The sequence below is a fragment of the Bison bison genome, unplaced genomic scaffold (assembly GCF_000754665.1).
Source record: "Bison bison bison isolate TAMUID 2011002044 unplaced genomic scaffold, Bison_UMD1.0 scf7180017864242, whole genome shotgun sequence".
Taxonomy (NCBI): domain Eukaryota; kingdom Metazoa; phylum Chordata; class Mammalia; order Artiodactyla; family Bovidae; genus Bison; species Bison bison.
The window spans coordinates 1,090,153-1,107,261 of record NW_011494814.1 but is presented as its reverse complement, the minus strand read 5'-3'; the positions used below and the strand labels follow the sequence as shown (position 1 = coordinate 1,107,261).

The window sequence follows — 17,109 nt, the reverse complement described above, 5'->3', positions numbered from 1 at the left end:
CACAGTTGCATCCTGCATTGCCTAATTTGAATTGTTCCTCATACTCGACAGGTTGATTTTAGCCACTTAGAAATATGAAGAACCAATTGAGTTTGTAACAAATTTGTATCTGAGCCATCAGATGTACAGAAATAATTGAATCATTCTCATTTGCACAATGCTGTCAGTACTTTAAATGAAATGCATTCGTGTTTGAGCTAGAAGCCCCAGTTGTATCCTTTCATAGGCAAGGGCCTGAAGGATTTGGGTTTATCACATTTATGAATATTTCACCATTGTAAAATAATGGAATTGTTCAATCCCACTGTCACATGTATAGTGATTGAAGGAAGGGTTAAACCCAAGAGTCCAGACTCCCACTCTGTGAATCAAGTCAAACTTGACAGTTATTTTTCTTTAAAACTATGTCTTTTTAAAAAACAAAGCAATCTATTTTGCACAATGATTCTGAAACATTTGAGCTGTTACAAGTACTCTATTTTATGTATCCTTTCATTTCAGAACATTAGCAAGCATTTCTTTTTTTTTTAATTTTATTTTATTTTTAAACTTTACAATATTGTATTGGTTTTGCCAAATATCAAAATGAATCCACCACAGGTATACATGTGTTCCCCATCCTGAACCCTCCTCCCTCCTCCCTCCCCGTACCATCCCTCTGGGTCGTCCCAGTGCACCAGCCCCAGGCATCCAGTATCGTGCATCGAACCTGGACTGGTGACTCGTTTCATACATGATATTCTACATGTTTCGATGCCATTCTCCCAAATCTTCCCACCCCTCCCTCTCCCACAGAGTCCATAAGACTGTTCTATACATCAGTTCCTCAAAGGGGCTCAGTTGATACTTTGCTGTGTCACTTTGGCATCAGCAGCCTCACATTTTCATACTGATTTGAAGCTATCTCAAGTATTCAAAACCGAGTTCACAAGCAAAATCCACCTGCAATGAGGGAGACATGGGTTCTATCCCTGGGAAGATCCCCTGGAAAAGGGAAAGGCTATCCACTCCAGTATTCTGGCCTGGAAAATTCCATGGACTGTGTAGTCCATGGGGTTGCAAAGAGTTAGACATGGCTGAGCAACTTTCACTCACAAGCAAGAGTAGATGAGATCCAGAGAAAAAGTCAAACTTGGTAATTATTTTTCTTTAAAACTTTCTTTTTTAAAAACAAAGCAATCTATTTTGCACATTGATTCTGAAACATTTGGGCTATTACAACCTTTTTATTTTATGTATCCTTTTATTTCAGAACATTAGCAAGCATTTCTAAAATCGTGGCCTTCATCAGTTTTGCAAATGAAACAGACACTTCTGAAAGCTTTTCCTCTCACTTCTTTGTCTCTTGTAGGTAAGCCTGGCTGCAGCTCAAGGGTGGCCTCACCCTCCTCCCTGGGCTGGTCTCTGGCTCCATCGTGTCACTGCCGTTTGTTACATTGACCTCTCCCCAGATGAATCTTTCTTCTGAATGCGGTTGTCCACATGAACCTTGTGATCTGGATGTGCACTGGTTCTCTTTAGGTGATTGTCTTTGAAGTTCAGCAAAGCTGCTTGTTCTCCCATGGATTCCTGTCCCAAGCTACCTCTACCGACCCCACCTCTCCAGCAAGACTTTTCAGTTTGCCTTCTCCCCTCCCCATCAACTCTTTAAAATTCTGCAGTTCACCAAATTGATGGTCCATTAAATTCACCTACCTGGAATGAACCCCCCCGCCCCCGACTCCCTGCCCTGCTGGTGGTACTTGACCAATCTCATGTTTCAATCTTGATTTTTTTTAATAGTATGATGCCTATGTTTATGGAAAGAGATTTACCTGAAAGGCCAATATTTGATTTTATGGCAGCAAAGGGAAGAAACACTGGTCCTTCTTTCAAAGTTAAGCAACTTTTGAAAGCACCATTTTATTTATTTCCTTTTAAAAAGAATAATCTATGCAGCACTTCAGGAAACAACTCTATGGTGTTGTATATTAGAAACTGGTGACATTCTACTATTAAATTATGTACAACGTTTTCTTTTTTTATGCTTCTTGAGGTGGTAATGAGAAAAAAGTTTTTTAAAAAAGTGTGCCTTGCTGTATTTCTGATACCATTTATTAAAAAGCTGCTTTCATGGTAAAATTGTGTTGGTTTGAAAGGAGGAAATAGCAAGGTTAAGATGTGTGAATAATTTCTGTATATATGTATAACCAAGTACAACATTGATGTATAATGACAGTACAAAATGCTTTCATGTTTGTGATGTCTAGTGATGTGGAAAATATAAGCCTTAAACCCATTAGATTGCATGGCAATTACAATTGGCATAATAAACATAGTTTATTGGGGGAAAAGGAAAATTAGTGATCTCTTTTACCTGTGTTCTTTACCAAATTATTGCACCTGGTTCTGGAAAAATGTGACATGTAGCAGCTTCCAAAATATTCATATTGCATAAGAGATGAAGCTTTCACAATTCTAAAAATCTTTCTGATCATTATAAAGATCTTGGAACACAAATGATTAAATGCCAGTTCCCCTAAACCAATAAAAATTTATCTTAGATTTTTTAATTTATATTTATCATTGATGGTATATTTTGGGTTTCGGGATACCTAGTATATCTTATATTTATGTTATATAATTCTTTTGAATGGATTTGATAGAAAAAATAGTAGAAAAGTATAAAAAAGTTGATTATTTTTTAATTTAAACTATAGATTTCAAGTGTATTTATTTTGTGTAAAAGAAGTTAGCTAAGAAATACTCCATTTGGTCTTTACTTGCTCTTGTTAAATGTACTTATGAATTTATATCCTAATGCCTACTAAAGTGCCTGACACATAGTAGGTACTCAATAAAAATCTGCTGAGTTGAAGTATTGAATTAGGTAATACGGATGACATCTATCTATTCATTTTGAGAAAGCTGCACTAAAACACATAAACAATTAGAAAAAAGATGTAATGCAATATAAAACCACACATAATGTGTAATCAATTTATATCAAAATTTAAAAAATAGTGTAGATTCATATAGTCACAGTAATGACAATCATTCATTCACCTGATAACTCATTAATATCTTTTATCTGCAAGGCACTAGTCTAGACGTTGGGATGCAATGATACCAAAAGCCCTGCTCTTGGGAGGCTTAGAGACAGAATGGACGAGGTGAACACAGAGAGACTGAGTAGTTGTCCCGCAGCTGAGGAAGAGAGCAAAGTGGTGAAAGAGGCACAAAGAAGCAGCAACAAGGGACGAGAAGGAAGAGAAAGGTTAGAGGAGAGCAGGAAGTTAGACAGTAGGGGATAGTGAAGCTTAACTGCAGGGATAGGAGGAGGAAAGGTGAACGGGGAGACTTAATGAAGAGTCTCTTCAAAAGTTAAGTTGGAGCTTTTGAATGTAATATGCTAAGTAGCAAGGAAAGTTAATAGCATCTTTGTTTTGCACCTGATTTTTTTTTATTAGTAGAACCTTATGAGTGCCACACCAAGAACATTTTTAAAATACTAGTCTATAATTCTGCCACTTAATAACTTTTCATTTTGTTGTGCCCCGTCTTTACCATACATATTTCTAAATCAATGAATCATCCTAGGTTCTGTAATGGGTAGTAATTTGTTCAAAAGGGGTTTTGGGCAGACATCTAGCTGCAGGATGCACCATGATTATAGGTGGGAGAGATTAGAGATAAATGCCTCGTGGAAAGGCAGCTGTAGACTATAATAATCTAGGCTCCCAAGGATCGTAGAGTTCACAGGGAGAGCGGCCAGGCTGTAGAGAAGAAACAGATCCCGGAGCACTCTGAATCTCTGTAGAGGTATGGTATTATTTTATATACTGAGACAACCTAAATTTTCCTTGGATGGTAATTAAGAATGCCAAGTCTAAGTCTATTGTAAAATATTTGAAGAACAAACTGGCTGAGCTGTTCTATTTACCAGTTATGTGCTCATTGAAGACTCTGAGGTATTGAAAATGTGTGTTTTTTAAGTATCTACTTAGTATTAACACTGAGTTTGTAGCATGACTTTCAGGTTTATTGAAAATGCTTTTTCAAGTTGGAAGGAATGAAATATAGCCTCAGTCTTTCGCTCTGTACACAACCCTCCTAGGCACTCTTGAAAATGGTCACACCAACTCTGCCTATACGTTTTTGATGTGACCATTTCAGTGTGTTCATTATCTGTCAAGGCAAGTTGTCCCACCATTAGACACGTCTCTCTGTAAAAAAAGGTGTTTCTTGGTTGCTAAAATCTGCATCGTTCCGGCTTCCCCTTGCCTTTAATTTGGTCACCGATCTGAGTTCTGTCCTGAGCAAGTGCTCAGAGTATTTCTGCCCCTTTCTCCTGGCAACCCTGAAGATAAAACTGAGACCAGTTACTCATCCTCTCCCAGCTGCTCTGATTTCTGTTGTTCACTTCCCTCTACCACCCTTCATATGTCATGATTTTCAGATCCATTTCAACCTGACAGAATGTTAAGAGGCAGTATCCTTGAAGCTGAGGAACTGTCTCCATCATCATACATGTAGAAAAAATATCTGAACATTTAAGTGGTAAGTTTTCTCTCAGAATATATCCAAGATATATGTTTATTCTATTATTGTAAATTTCAATAAAGAAAGAAATAAGTAAATAAATAAGAATTCATTACTTCCTTCAGTGCCCCAGTCCAGTGCCGGAGTCATCTTGAATCTTTTCCTTACATCAAATCCAAACCTAACCTGTTTTCATATAGCAGAATCCCCCACCTTCATTTACTCATTCAACAAACATTCATGGATTACTTGCGGCCATGTGTTCGGCGTTTGAGACGCAAAGGCAACTAAAACGTGGTTTCTGCCCACAAAGTGCTTACAGTTGTTTTGTGAAAGTGCCTTTCATGTCCTTGAATAGGGTAATTTCTCTAGATTAAAAGAGAAATTTATTTTGTTTGTTTCATTTATTTTGTTTCCTATCTTGTGTCCCTACATTTCCAAAAATCCTGTGAGCAAAGTAATGTGAAGAATTATCTGGATTTGACTACTAGAAGAAGTGGAGTTTTTTATTTGTAAATTTTAATTATAGAAAAAAGTACATTTCAGATTTTTGGTCACTGAATAAACATACATCTTATGCAATAACAACAAAAACAAAAAATCTAATTTCAGGGCTTTTGAGAAGCTGAGCTTAATAATTTTGTCGTGTTTTATTAGTCCAACTTTAGGTTTTACCAACGCTGTAACTTTCCTGGGGAAAAATTTGATACAAATATGAAAACACACTAAAATGATTCAGCTATTTCTTACAAGTCAAATTATTTTAATTTCTAAATAGAACTGATATTATTTTGTAATTCTAACAAATACTTTATTTTTCAAGCACTATATAAGTCTTATACTGCAAAATTTTCCAAGTTGAACTCACTAAATTTACAGCTGTCTCTTTTTTCTATGTATTCTTTTATTCCAATTTTTATTTTGAAATATTTCAGGGCTATATAAATGTTGAATGAGTAGTATAGTAATATTTGTATACTCATCACTCAGATTCATTTATTATTAATATTTTATCACTTTTGTTTCATCTCTCTCTCCACACACACACACACGCGCACGTGCGCTTTTGTGTGGTCAAACCATTTGAAATTAAATTGCACGTCTGTAAATGCTTTGGCACTTATCACCAAAGATCAGGGCATTGTTCTTTAAGTTCACAATACCATCCTCACACCCAAGTAATGGACTAATAACATTGATGCAATAAAATCTGACAACACATATTCAAATTTCTCCAGATACCCCAGGAGTGTCCTTTTATGGTTGTTTTTGCTTTAATACAGGAACCAAAGATTACACATTGTTTTTAGTTTTCCTATCTTTTTAATCTTGAACAGTTTCCCTGCACTTTTATCCTTTCTTTCCCTGGTCCTTCGTAACTGACATTTCTGAAGGGCCCTGTCCAGTTTTATAGAATGACCCACAGTCTGGGTATGTTCGGTTTTCTCTTTATTCAACTCAGGGTAAGCATTTTAGTCAAGAATAGTACATAGGTGATGTTCAATAGTGTTCAATAGCTACTCTATAAGTGTGAATGATTCACTGACATTCTTGATGTGTCTTGAAGTTCACTACCTACTCTTACAGCTCATGCTTCATCAGGATAAGATAGGGGTCAGCAAACTAGCTTGTGAGCTAAATCTAGCTCACTGCCTATTTGGCCTGTGAGCTAAGAATGGCTTTTACATTTTAAAATGGTTGAAAAAAATAAAAAGAGTGCTTCGTGACATGTGAAGATTATATGGAATTCAAATATTAGTGTCCACGAATAAAGTTTTATTGGAATACAGCCCCACACATTTGTTTACATATTGTCTATGGCTGCTTTTGCACGGTAGTTGCAGAGATAAGTAGTTGTGATGGAGACCATATGTCCTGCAAAGCCTAAAATATTTAGGTCCATTTCAGAGAAAGTGTTCCCATCCCTGGTCTATATTATTCTTAATTCTGACACCATTTTCTTAGAGGCAGGTAGGTTTTCATTTGCAAAATCAGTGTATTAGCACCTACAATAGTTTTTTGCTTTCTAGGTTTTATTGAGTTCTTAATTTCAGTTTCACGTGTCCTTAGTAAAATGAAGTGTGCTTTGCTTCATAAGATTGTTCTACATCCACAGTTGGTTTAAGGATTTAAATGTAGTTCACTTATTACAGACTGTCTTTGATTGATTTAGAGGATTAGTCAATTATAGACTAAGTCATTAATTCAATCAAAACCATCAGAAAAATTGACACAAGCTAAACTCACTTCACTTTACCAATAAACTGGAATCGCTTTTCTAAATGTTTTTCTAAAGTAGTCCACAGAAATTTAAAAACAATCCATTTCAGAATCAGGGTCTTCAAATTTATTTTTGAACCCCAAAAAGGTAAAACCATGATCGAGGATTATATAAGATACACTTGCATTTCCTAAGGCCTGGTCATAAATAACCATCTGACTTTATCAAGGAGATAAGTACACACCACAGATCCTGCTGTGGTCATAGGTAGACAGTTTTTGAAAAGAAGCTGTTCAAAGGTTACAGACTTGCTACACTTTTGCTAATTCACTTTTGTCAGCCCTACCACCTCCCACTGCCATTATGCCTAGGGAGGGGCCACACAAAGACAGCGGCCTTTTCGCCATTTTCTTTCTCAAAAGCAAACTTCTTTCCACATATCAACAGCCTCTTAATTTGAGAATTATGTATTTGCATTTCCAGAGTAAAATAACAAAATGACATATGCAAGGCAAGCCCACAATGTTAAGGTTTCTGCAGCAAAGCCATTGTGGCCAGTGCTTTGAGAACACTCTGTTCCTTGACTAATAGTCCCTCACAAAGCAGAAAACATGCAAGAATGGTTTGTATTGGGTTTTAAAGTAAGCTAGAAAATGCATAAAACAACTTTTCTCAGTCTGTTTTCTATTGCAACACACACAACTTGGAAGGTTGTGTGAGACACTTCCAACTTTTGCCAAGAATTGATAAGCAATTTCCAGTCAGGAAAGGCTCTGCCCACTTCTCTCCCACTCATGAAGGGGATCTTAATGTAGCAAAGTGCGGTGGCATATCCATAGTGTATGGGTAGCTTTTAAGACAATCTATTTCATGCTTACACAAAAAGCGATTTCCTAAACATTGGTACTTTATTATTGGTTACAAATCCCTTGTGATAGCTTAAGAACCACTGATATTGAGGCTTGCACTCTCTTGCTTGAAAGGAAGTGCCCCCATACCTGGGAAATGGCTTCCAAAGAACAAGAGACTCAACCAACACCCCTGTTCCACAGCCACAAAGAACTTGAGCTTTCTGGTGAGTACGTTCTTAAAAACAAGTGAGTTTATGGGCAGCTAATGCAAAATGCGAGAAAACTTGGCCTCAGATTTACATTAGTGAAACGGCCCATTTTGATGATTTAACCCAAGCAACTTCACTCCTTATTAACTACAGAGGCATAACATACAGAACATTCAGATTTTCCAGACGTTCACAGTCTTTGGTGTCTCTACCGTAGAGGCTGCCGTGTTCATCAGCCTTATAGACTGCAGCCTCGCTTTTTCTCCCTTCATCTATTTTGTGTGGCAAATTTGGACTTGGATCACCAGGTGTAAAATTTGCTGTTTTTCCACACCATCAAGAGACATATTAATGGATTTTATTAACTTACTAAAAGTAATAACTAATTCATTAATGGAATGATTTTGTGAAAACTATACCAAAATTACTAAAACATTTATTTGTCCTTACACTTAACCTCCAATTAAAAAAAAAAAACCCCACCTCCCTATAAAAAATGGGCCATTACAGCCATGAAACAAATATTATTCAGCAACATTCATTCAAGGACTAAAATGATTTAAGGCATTAACAACATAAAAATGCAGAAGATCCTCTTTAAATCCCAATATTCCCTAACCACTGGTTTATAAAAAATGCTCTAAGGTTTATAGAATTAGTCTGGTACTATTAGTTGATCAAGTTACTTACACTGTCAGCAATTCAAGACAAATAATTCCCTCTGTGTGTGTGTGTTTGCTTGCTTGCAAGCATGTTTCATTTAGTTTAAAGTGTCTTTTTATAGAGAAATAAACATTGCTGAATTTCATCTTGTCATTACAATGGTGTGAAAGTCAAATCAGTCTTCACACAGGTTCTCTCATGCCTGCCAATCTCAAATGACTGACGATGCTTACAGCCAGGTTTTGTAAAATGAAAGCTCCTTAATTTTTCAGGAAATAGTTCTTTTTTTACATATATACTACTTGCCCATTTTCTAAATATGTTTTTTAGTGTTCTAAGTTTAAGAGTATTCTCTTATATTAATGATGAAAATTATATGGAAAAATAGTTTATAGACAGTAAAATTGCTAACTATTTGAAGGTTAAGAGGTATTCTTCAACATGAATGAAATACTTAATTGCTATATTTAAAAAATAAAAGATGACAGATTCTGATTGTGAATAACTGAACACCAGAATATTCCTCTTACCCTACGAATCTGATTAAGTCATGTGTGATTTCCTGGCAACTTAAGTTTTTTTAAAGATTTTATTTATTTTCGGTTGTGTCGGGCCTTCATTCCCTTGCGGGCTTTTCTCTAGTTGCGGTGAGCCAGGGCGCCACCCTAGTTGTCATGCAAAGGCTTCTCAATGTGGTGGTTTCTCTTCTTGCAGAGCTTGGGCCCCAGAGCACAGGCTCAATAATTGTGGCACAGAAGCTTCGTTGTTCCACAGCATGTGGGATCTTCCTGACCCAGGGCCAGACCTGTGTCTCCTGCATTGGCAGACAGATTCTTTAATTTACCCCTGAGCAACCAGGGAAGCCCTAAACGGTTTTAAAATTTAATCTTTGATGATTCAGCATTATCATAATGATGACCAGTTATTATTTAGTTGGACAAATAAGTTATAGGAAATCAGGTTAAGACAGTAAACACACCCTGGATATTATTTTTTAAATCAATATAATTAATAAAAATAATACCTTTTGACTACCCACTATGTGCCAGTCACTATGCTAATTTTATGCCCATTAAAAAAAAATGTATTGGAGTACAGTTGATTGACAGTGTTGTGTTAGTTTCAAGTGTACAGCAAAGTGAATCAGTTACACAAATAGCTGCTCCCTTTTAAATTACTTTCCTGCACAGGTCATTGCAGAGTGTACTGAGTAGAGTTCCCTGTGCTATACAGGAGGTCCTTATGAGTTACATATTCTATAGGTAGTAGTGTGTTTATGTGAATCCCAGTCTCCCAATTTATCCCTCCCCTCCTTACCCCTGATAACCATAAGTTTGTTTTCTACGTCTATAACTCTATTTCTGTTTTGTAGATAAGTTCGTTTTTACCCATTATTTTAGATTCCACAGATAAGCTAGATCATGCGATATTTGTCTTGCTCTGTCTGAATTACTGCACTCAGTATGACTATCTCTAGATCCATCCATGTTGCTGCAGATCTCATTATTTCATCCTGCTTTATGCATGCCCATTTTACAATAAGGCAACTGAGGACTGGAAAGGTAGGTGGGGGCCTGCACCCTAGAGGCCTGCAAGCCCTGTACTTAACCAGCTCAAGAGCAAAGAAAGAGCTCAGAGTCAGTGACGGAGATAACAGTAATTTTTAATAGATGGGGGAGGAGGGGTCTTCCGCTTCTAAAGCAAAATCCTGGAGCAGCGCCCCACTGTGTGCGGCAGGTGGTGAACTGGACATGGAAGTTGTTTTTACCAACAGGAGAAGAGGAAGAGTAACAGTTATAAAGGGAATTGACAGCAAGTTGGCTCATCGGTTGCCAGGGAAACCAGCAGAGGTGGGTACCCTTCACCACCCCTCTGGTAAGCTATCATAGTGGAGATAATTCTGATCTGAAAATCAGAATAATCACTGGCTGGGACCGTGGGCAAGTACACAGGCATTTACTGATTAGGCTCCATGATTTAAGAGGGGAGGTCGGTCAGGGGAGTAGCATGTAGATGAGACAGGGACTGGTTGAGCAGGGGATATACAGAGAGCAAGCGAACAGCCATCTTGAGTGGCCTGACCATATAACAGGCTAGTTATTACTTGTCTCCTTTTCATAAAAGCAGAGTATGGAGGGAAAAAGCTGTTTCAGAAACTCATTTCCATCTATATAAATAAGAATTTATTTTACAGAGTTCACAACATCTATACGTATGTTACTAAATTTCCTGTCTGTGTTACTTATTGAACATATAATTCATACCAAAGCTGGAGAAAGGACTTTCATTTTTAAAAGTATTTCTTATAAAAATTCTATATGAAGAAATGATAGCTAAATTAGCACTTGAAAAAGGCCAAAGAAAATTATATACTGTATATAATTATGCCTCATTATGACCTCTGCACATTTGCCAGAAAAGTTAGACATTAAAAACACACACAACATGAACACCTTAAAGGTCAGAGCCTGATGAAAGAAAAATGCAATAGATAATTATGAAGGATGAGATTAATGTTCTAGTAGGAACATACATTTTTGCTTGAGAATACTTAAAATATGCAATTTCCCTTTCATGTATTTTGTTTCATATCTGAAAGAGGTGGTGGAGAGGGAAAATTCAAAGTGTAAGTATAAATTAAATTTTAATTTAATGGAATGAAAATGTGGGCTTTTTATGTGACATTTCTTCACTTAGGTCTTTTTTCCCCTAAAGGTAATGTAATTTTAAGGGTAAATACTGAGGTCTCAGTTTGTAAAAAATTCATCTCAAAATTTCTCATTATCTTCAAAAGATATTTTCTAAGATAGCAGATTTCCTGGATCGTATTTGCTGAGTTTCATGCTGACAACACACCTAACTATACATATTTTAAATAATAACAAGTGAAAACTTTTTCAATGTTTTATTAGAAAATAACTTCAGATTTACAAAGTATTACAAAAATAAAAATAGTACACTTTAACTAGGTTTACCTATTGTTAATATCTCAGCCCATTTGCTTTGTCATTTTTGTATTTACCCAACCATATGATTTTATTCTGAATCCATTTGAAGATAAATTATATACATCGTGGCCTTTTATCCCTAAATATTTCATTATGCATTTCTTCATAAGGATATAGGTGTGTTCTTTTATGAAACCATAGTGCAGTTGTTGATAGATTTATGGATATAAATATAAAATATACAAAATCTATTTATTTGATCTGCCTTGCATGTTCCAATTTTATAAATTTCCTTAATAATATCCTTTTCCCTCTTTGTACATAATTTAAGTCTTGAATTTAGTTGTCATTCTCTTTAATCTCCTTCAACCTGGAAACATTTCCTCAGCCTTTCTTTGTCTTCTTATAACACTGGCAATTTTGAAGAATGATTCCCCCTTTGCAAAATAGATGATTCCTCACTTTGTGTTTGATCTCTCCTCATGATTGGATTGAAATCATGATTTCTCAACAGGAATCAACACAGATGGTTTCCTATCATTCCTGGTGTGTCCTGTCTAGAGACACATAGTGTTCATCTGTTTCCCATTGGTGATGTTAATTTTGGACATTTTATGGAGAAACACTGTAAAACCATGTGAACATCCTGCCCCTCCTCAAAATTTTCCATTTATTTACCATCCATTGATAATACTTATCTCACCCAATTCTTTCTAAGATGGCTGCAAAATTATGATTTTCCAACTCTGCCACTCTCTTCACACTTAGCAGTGGCCCTTGATATTTCACTATAATAAAATCTCTCCCTTTTCCCCTATTTATATATTTATAAGTATGAATTCATGAATTTCTTTTTTCCCAATTATTTTATAATCCATCACTATACTCAAATTATTTTGGTGCTGAAATTGTCCCAAATTTGACCAGAGGGAGCCTTTCAATCTTGCTCTTTAGTTCTTATGACATCTTTAAACAATCTCTCACTTTCTGGTATGACAAGATGTTTCAACCTTACCTTGTACTTACCTGCCCCAATCCTTTAATCAGTCATTTCTTTGCAAAGCTTTGGTCCTTCGTAGGAGTTGGTATTGGAGACCAAGATCTGAGTGCTAGGTTTGCTTAGGGCTACCGAGATGTTTTTGCTTTTCTGACCCTTCAGTCGACAAATCTAGCAAATACACAAATACGTATACACATATATGTACATGTATATGTGAAAGGCATATTCATATTCATATGTGTAGGTGTATGTACATGCAGAGATGTATACATGCACATGCAAACCCACAGATACACATACATAGACTGATCTTAGAAACCAGGAGTTCACATCAGTTCCTCCAGTGACATCCCACAGATTCTTTCTTGACTTTTCCCATTTGATATTCCCTTCTTCCATCGTGAGCTCCCTGGATACCAACATCAACACATTTACTCATTTGCTGAGTAACACAATACCATTAAAATGGTTTCAGAATTGCTTCGGTGGTTCAGAGGTTAAAGTGTCTGTCTGCAATGCGGGAGACCTGGGTTCGATCCCTGGGTCGGGAAGATCCCCTGGAGAAGGAAATGGCAACCCACTGCAGTATTCTTGCCTGGAAAATCACATGGACGGAGGAGCCTGGTGGGCTACAGTCCACGGGGTCACAAAGAGTCAGTCACGACTGAGAGACTTCACTTCACTTCACTGTAATAAACCTGCAAAAAAGAGTTCAGGATTCATTTGCAATCTCCCCATCCCCACATTCTCTTTCCCACACTCCCAACCCCGCTCCTGAGGGTGTGGTCAAACACTGTGTTCCAAAGCTCCTAAGTTATGTTGTTACTTAGTTATTGGCTCTTTTTTCTTCCCCCCTTCATCCCTCACTTCTTTTCCCTTCTTTATTTCTTCCCTTTTATTATGACTTTCATTTAAAACAAAATTAAGTTCACTTGTTTCCATTTCCTTTCAGTTTTTAGTTATTTTTTTCTTCCCTCCAGTTCTTATTAACATTTTTATTTTTAGATATGTAGAATATTAACATGTTCTCCAAACTCAAAACTACCTAAAAAGGTATATTTAAAACACTGTCATTCCCTCACCTAGCTCATCAACCTCGGTTCCCATCAGCTCTTATAAGTCCAAAATTCTGTTGTCCTCTGGCTTATTTTTCTTCTGCTTCTTTCTGTAGTAATAAGCAGATATATGAATATATTTTTATTTTCCTTTCTTTCAAGCACAAAAGGTGGCATACCAAATGTGTCCTTTGCCTTTGATTTTTTTTCATTTAATAATATCCTCTGGAAATCATCCCATATCAATTCTTGAGATCTGCCTCATTCTTTGTTGTAACTATATGGCACTCACAACTTTTCTGAAGCCTTTTGTAAATATAACAGGAGATTTGGAGTCCATTTCATGCCCATATTATGTGAAAAGATTAATGACGTTTATTTCGAGTAAGGTATTGGTATAAATAGCTGTATCTGCTCTGTTTCCTAAAAGCAGCTGTGTGTGTTTTCATGCTCCCCTTGATTTATCAATTATCTTTATCCTCCTGTTTCTTAGTTACACTCCATGCTGTCCTTACCCCCAACAACAAATGCTTTTTCTAGGCCTAGAAACATTCCTAAATATGTGCTGTCATCAAAAACTTCAGCATAAAACTCCTAGCTGAAGGGGCCAGACAAGATGAAACCATCCAGTATTCTGCTGGCCAAGTCAGGCCAGCACGCGTGGGAGTGTCTACCCATTATAAGCGTCACATTTTCCTAGTTTTTGAAAAGGCACCATAGAGTCTAGCAGTGACTTCATCCTCAAACCTTCTTCCTGATCCTGTGACCATCCTAGCTCTCCATCCTATACTATCCGAATTCTAGGTTTCTATCCCTCCCATTTGTTCCCTCCACTCAACTCAAATGGCTCAAGTACAATTCCTCAGGAAATTATAATCCTAGCAGACAGCAAAAGAACATCTGGCACTCAAACCCTCTTTTGAAAACCATTTTTCTTTTGACTTCTGAAGCCCACAATTCTCTTTTCTGCCTCCTACTTTTTGACATGTGTCTCGTCCCTCTCTTCACTGAAGGTGTTTCTCTTGATTTCTTTCTTAGCCTTCCTTGCATTTTACTCTATAGTTCCAGAGTTATTATCTATGTCTATGATTTCAACTCACCTCTAGGTGTAACGTTCCAGCATTTAATCACTAAGCTTGGCTTTTCTCAAGAATTCTAGATCTAGGCCCATTTATCCAACTGTCTTTTCACCTACTAGTTTTCTTAGGACCTCATACTTTAAAACCCAAACTTGTATTTTTTTTACTTTTATATGATTTTCTATGTCACATAATGACATTAACATTTTTCCATTTGTTCAACATTCAAATTCTGGAATATCTCTGATGTCTCTCTCACCCCCAAAATGTGACTAGAAAAGTCCTGTGTTCCCTCTTCCCCACAGTTTGAAATCTCTAAATACTTACCATTCCTGCTGCTACCCTGGTGTCAATACTCCCCATGACTCACACGTATATAGTAATAATTTTCCAGTTCCTTATTCATTCTTGGTTGAGGCCTAGGGTTTATCACTTTTCCTTACACATTTCATTCAACCAGACATTTTGTGAACATCTAAATTTCTGACCTATTAGAGCTACAGATGGGCTTCCCAGGTGGCACAGTGGTAAGGATTCCACCTGCCAGTGCAGGAGGCACAAGAGATGCAGGTTCGATTCCTGGATTGGGAGGATCCCTTGAAGGAGGAAATGGCAACTTGCTCTAGTACTCTTGCCTGGATAATCCCATGGACAGAGAAGCCTGCGGGGGGGCTACAGTCCATGGATTCTCAAAGAATTAGGCACAACTGAGCGACTGAGCACACACACACAGAGCTGTAGACAATGCTTGGGAAATATAAGATGTATCCTTCTTTTGAAGGAAGGTTAGTAACTTTGGAGTTCTCAGTCCTTAATCTGTAGCATATGCAATGGAGAAGCTTGTGAAAATGAAAATTCCCAGTCCCACCTTTGTTCTGATCCAGTAGACATGAGGTAAAGCCTAAGTGTCTGTTTAACACATACATCAGGCGATTCTTCTACAGGTATTACATTGACCACACTTTCTTAGTCATTGCTCCAAACAGTCGCTAACCAGGCTATGTTGAAGAGATGATGTTTTTCATATATATTTATACACTGCCTACTTTCTCAAGTGATATGTGATATGAGGTACCTTACGATAAAAATCACAGTTGAGTGGGAGATTATTAATATAATAAAAGACATAAGCCAAGAAATAAAAACAGTGAGGGAATAATTATTTGAAAATCCAAACAAGGGGAAAGCACTAAATCTAAGCATAAAACTTTACTCTGAGTTTGTCAGCAATTAAAGTAAAGAAGAAAACATGATCAATGAGAGTATTCTTTGTTTAACAAAAGGAAATAACTTTTTCCCTGTACCTGAGTTTTGGGAGGAATTTGCCCAATGAGTCTTTATTTGGGGACCATTGAATAACATAACAGATACTATGATTTAAATCTACTTTTAAAAAGGCTGCATAGAGCTACTTCTTTTTATAGTTTTCCAGAAGTTTTTCTTTTATATTTATTTATTTATAATTGGAGTGTAATTGCTTTATGATATTGTATTGGTTTCTGCCATACATCAACTTTAATCAACCCTAGGTATACCTATCGGAGAAGGCAATGGCACCCCACTCCAGTACTCTTGCCTGGAAAATCCCATGGACGGAGGAGCCTGGTGGGCTACAGTCCATGGGGTCGCTAAGAGTTGGACATGACTGAGCAACTTCACTTTCACTTTTCACTTTCTTCATGCATTGGAGAAGGAAATGGCAACCACCCCAGTGTTCTTGCCTGGAGAATCCCAGGGACAGGGGAGCCTGGTGGGCTGCCGTCTGTGGGGTCGCACAGAGTCGGACACGACTGAAGCGACTTAGCAGCAGCAGCACCAGCAGGTATACCTATGTCTCCTCTCTCTCGGAACCCTCTGTCCTACCTCCCACCCCATCCCACTCCTCTAGGTTGTCACAGAGCACCAGATTTGAGCTCCCTGCATCATACAGCAAATTCCCACTGGTTATCTAATTTTGCACATGATAATGTGTATGTTTCAATGCTATTCTCTCAATTCATCCTACCCTCTCCTTCCCCCAGTGTCTGCATAGAACTACTTCTTATGATAAGTAAGGACACAGCATAGTTGTAGTTTGAAGAATCTTGAAAATGCCTGATCGGTGGTTCCCTTCAACAATTCCTTCTACGCATTGATAGTCTCAGCCAGGCTTTTTGACAGAAGATGAGTAATAATGTAATTCAAATTTGAGATTGCTATCTAGATCTACTCACAGATAGTCCACGTTTTTTGATATAAATTTATTTATTTTAATTGGAGGTTAATTACAATATTGTATTGGTTTTGCCATACATCAACATGAATCCACATTTCTGATTGAAAAAAAGATCAGATGTGTAGGTGACAGATGCTGTTTCCCTGTGAAAATAAAAAAGACTTGTCTGATATTTTTATCTTAATGGAGAGTCACTTTACCTCTGTAAAACAGTAAGCCAGATGAGCACTTTTTAATAGATCAAGGACAGTTCTCACAAAGCAACTCACTGTTTACACAGATTGATGAAAATGCTGGAATTTTGTATCACAAGGTACAAAGGAGATGGCCTGTCTTAGAAGGTTTTG

At 37.1% G+C, this 17,109-nt stretch overlaps 1 protein-coding gene across 4 annotated transcripts in view; it reads left to right on the top strand.

Moving 5' to 3' along the window:
* AKAP6 (A kinase (PRKA) anchor protein 6) overlaps positions 1 to 4,623 on the top strand; it is a 499,693-nt gene extending 495,070 nt beyond the window's left edge. For all 4 annotated transcript variants that reach the window (XM_010846980.1, XM_010846983.1, XM_010846981.1 and 1 more), the window contains exon 14: positions 1,352 to 4,623. The gene's annotated coding sequence lies outside the window, so the exon portion shown is untranslated. The remainder of the gene's footprint in view (positions 1 to 1,351) is intronic.
* Positions 4,624 to 17,109: the final 12,486 nt, after the last annotated feature.